Source organism: Egretta garzetta, unplaced genomic scaffold (genome assembly GCF_000687185.1).
Source record: "Egretta garzetta isolate BGI_Z169 unplaced genomic scaffold, ASM68718v1 scaffold251, whole genome shotgun sequence".
In the NCBI taxonomy this organism is placed as follows: Eukaryota; Metazoa; Chordata; class Aves; order Pelecaniformes; family Ardeidae; genus Egretta; species Egretta garzetta.
Genome location: NW_009258952.1, coordinates 4,388,519 through 4,392,980, shown reverse-complemented (window position 1 = coordinate 4,392,980; position 4,462 = coordinate 4,388,519).

The following is a 4,462-nucleotide window of genomic DNA, read 5'->3' as shown; positions in this document are numbered from 1 at the left end:
TTGAGAAATGAGGTTGATTGCATAACTCCACCATTTCTAAGTTTTATGTGATTTCTAAGTACAGAACTCAATCATAATTGTTTTGGCTGTTGGTTACCTATCATACAAATTTTTATGAATATGAGGTAAAACAGAACTATTCAGATGTCAGAAGAGTTTTTAGATGTTAAATCAGATGTAATTATTAAAAAGCAGGGAGAGGGGAAGCCTCATTACTCAGATGCTAAGTTCTAATGATCCCTAATAAGAGTTTTAAAGGCCCAAATTGCTGTTGAAATTTGTCCATTATTACTAAGTTTTCAAGACAAAATTGTTGCTTTCCTCATCTAGAATGAAATGATCTCATAGAATCCAGGCACACCACATTTTATGGTGCTTTTTAAAACTGCAAAATAGAAAATTTGTATGCTCTTGTTGTCAGATCATAATTGGTCTGATGGTCTCCAAGTGCACAAGCCTTCCCATTTGGATTCATAAGGAGAACATTAAACTTCTGTCAATAGTAACCTGAAATAACCACAGCCTTCTCAAACTGCTTTCTTTCAATAGAAAATAAATTGAAAATCAAGAAAAAAGATAGCAACAATCCATCTGGTTAATTCAACAGACAGGCAACAGCCCATCTGATTAATTCAAGAAAAGAAAAAAAGCAATTACTAATGATAATTTCAAGACTTTTGTGCTGCTTAACCTTTATTTACCAAATTTCCCTGAGGATATAGTTACTTTCTGTTAGAGAAGAAGATTTTTCTCATGTTACAAAGCAATGCATTTTTAAATTCACACAAGTTAATGGAACAGATGTAAACTTTGGATAGTTACCCCCACTCCGCTGAGCTCCCCTGAGTGTGAAGTGTAAGAAAACCAGACTGAAATGGTTGCAATTCAGTATTATCTCCTTGTCTTCTGCCAAAAACCAAAAAGCAGAGTGGAAAAAGATTTTATGATTCCTTCAGCTTTTGGCACCTTATCATTTGGCAATCAGGTTGTAAATTCTTTAAAAATCCCTTATACTGACAATCCATATAAATTATGCTTGGGGTTTTTTTGGCCAGCAGGAGAAGAGAGGGAAAACCCCTCAGGTTATATGTTTAGCTCAAAACAGCAATCATCATTCAAATCACTGGGCTGTTCATGCTGCAAACTCGCTACAGCTTCAATGCATCATCATGCAAATCAGGAATTATCTTAAATACAATATTTAAGGCAATAAGCTTGTTCATTAAGAGTGAATGGTAATATTGGAATCTAATAGCTCTGAGGAGTTAAACAATTTTGTTTCATGTAGGGTGCTCTTAAAGAATTGAAATGGTGCTTAAGGGCAGGGTTCATTTAAGAAGCAAACTATCTACAGTTGGGTTTTTTCCATATGTGATAAGGAAAGTTTTTTCTGAAGATTGAAGATGTTGAGGATTGGAAAATGATGACATTTCTACGCTTTCTATCTGAACCCAAGCCAAAAAAATGTTCAGTGTTTATACAGTGAAGTGTGCTTTCCCCCCTCTCATATATTTTAATCATTTCTTGTTTAGATTTTTTTTATAATCATGTGGGTGGGGTTGTATCTGGTTTTTCAGAGAAGAAAGCTTGTTGTGTAACACGTCTTGCAGTGAACTCATCAATATAACATTTCTTTCATATTGTTGTATGATGCTATATACATGTTATACCCAAGATATAAATTTGTATCCCTGTTTCAACTTCTAATTCTATGAAACTATAAAGAAATGTATGTCATTTTGATCTATTTTGTAACATCTATTCATTTAAATAAATACATAAAATTATCAGTATTTACACTTGATGTTCTTTTGAGGCATTCTTTGTTGTTTCTTTTGTTGATTATGTACTTGAAATCTTTCTTTATGTATCCACCTATACAGATAGGAGCCTATCTTTTGGTATTGAAAACTCTTCATCAGAATTAGTGGTCAGGGGATGTTCTCTTATGTGCAGAGGCATAGAAGAAGAAAAATATGAACTGTGACCAAAGGAGATATCCACAGAAAATCATTGGCAATTTGGCCAAGTTCTCTTCCATGGAAGGAATGATGCTGCAGTCAGAAAAAAGAGTAATTCTTCAGAAATTGAATAATTCTGCTTCTTCCCAAGGTGGTACCAAAGCTGTAAAAGCTACATTTGAAAACAAAAAGTCATAAATATATATTTAAAAGAAAAAAAAGGAATCTATATGGAGGACAAGGGAGAATATAATGAGGAAGAGAAGGCAATTTTAAAATATTAAGAATTGGCATCACAAAAGCTATTCAAACTGTGAAAATCCTTGGTTCTCTTTGGTTCATCCTTCACAAGCTGGACACAATAAAAACCCACTTTTCTTATAATTCAGCATAACACAAAGTTATTTTATGTATTAGAAATATAGAGACTCAGCTGGGAGGACACAATCTCACAGAAAATGGGAAAGAATAGAAGGAAGAACATTCTTTCAGAATGCCACAATGCATTTTCTCTAGTATGCTGTTTTTTGTTTAATGACATTGTACACTTTTCATCACACCTGTTTGTCATGTAGAAATTCACTGAAATTTGGGATTAATATTACATGTAATTATGAATAAATACAGCCCAAGCAGCTGGCAGTTGTAATAGGATTATGTCAAATGTCAGTAGCTGACCAACAGTATTCAGTGTTGTTGCTTGACTCTCCCGGATCTAAGCCCACTGTTTGGACTACAACAAAAAGAACAGTGGTTTTGCCTAATTTCTTACTTCTGGATAGAATTGAATTGTTTTTTTCTCCATTCCTATCTTGCCTCTCTCTCATCTTTCTCTTGACCTATGAATTGGTCTGCAGTTTTTGGAAAGACAATGCTAAGGCACATGAATCCACTATATTCTTTTTCATTTTCTCTCTGTTGCTCTTCTGTCTGGGTCTGAGACTGAAACAGAATGGACCACTGAAGATTCCTGCTCATGTACTGTCTCAGTCTCCTGGTTTTCTAATCATGGTTTCTACCAGGCCTTCCCACCTTGATTTTTCACCTACAGAAACCAGGACATGGAGGAGCTGATGTGTATGTAACTCTCACCCCGATAAGGAGAGTGGATATAGTTGGGGTGTCTGAACTCAGGTGTGGGAGCTTGAAATTGGTCGCAGAGTCCACAGTTCAGACATAACATGAAGTGCTCTAAACTGTGACTTCAACAGGAAGAATGGTTGTCAGGAGGAAGCAAGTCCACATGTTATAGTAATACCATCGTTTGGAATGCCTTTATGTTATTGCGCAGTGGTTATTGTCAGTCTGAGAACCTCTCGTGTAAACTGGGAGATTCAGTTTTCTTTATTTTTTTGAGAAAATGCCTACCATGCCAACAAGGTATATGTCCACAGGGTGATAATCCCATATATCCACAGCTAGTCAATGCGGCATCCAAGCCATTTACAACCTAGGAGAGAGGCAGTACCAGCTTCCTTCTCATGAAATCACACAGTGCCCAAGAGCCCAGTTTTACCAAGTTTTTTGATTGGTCTTAGTCTCTAATTCTCCAAGTCCTCAGTGACTGATATCAGAGACATTAATCTGATACTCTTTGACCTTCTGTTTGTTTGTTTGTTTGCTTATTTTCTTTCATGTTAGTAATTCAATAACCTGAAAATTACTTGGTCAATCAGGCAAACTTTTCCTGTGTCTTTAACATAGTCCCTTATGTTTGACTGGGGAACCGTTGTAGTAGTTCCGTTCCTTACACATATGACAGGTCTTTACAGCAACATCATGAAAATATGTAATGGAAAATAACAAAAAGATTCCTCCTTAATAGATAATAGAGACTGAGAATGTATTTTCTCAGTTTGGTGGTGCTTACAGCTTTTTTTTACTTTCTGTGGGATTTCATCCTCTAGCTCCATCGTTTTGAATCCCCTTTTCATCTGAGGCAAGACAGGTTTATTTGATTTTCTCTGTGAAATCTAGCACTTGACTTGCTCCACTGCATTTTTTGTCAAAAAGGTTTGAAATTATGTCTGTAAGCCCAAAACTCTCTGAGGTCTTGCTCAATTTGCAGTCCGTATATTTGCAGCTACAGCCTTGGAGTGCTGTTTTGCAGTCTTATGTAGACATTGGCAACAGTGAGGTGATGGTAGCTTCAACCAACAAGGACCTTGCATATTGGATGGAAGATTTTTCCACACAGGTCACATCCAAAGTCTCCTCTATAACTGAATGTATTTAAATTCACTTTTATTAGCAGCCATTACAGATGAGCCTACGACCTGACCCCACTGTTGTAGAATCATAAAATCACTTTGGTTGGAAAAGACCTTTGAGATCATCGAGTCCAACCTTTAACCCAACCCTGACATCCCACCACTAAACCATGTCCCTAAGCACCTCATCTATCCTTCTTTTAAATACCTCCAAGGAGGAGGACTCGACCACCTCCCTGGGCAGCCCATTCCAGAGCCTGACAACCCTTTCGGTGAAGAAGTTTTTCCTAA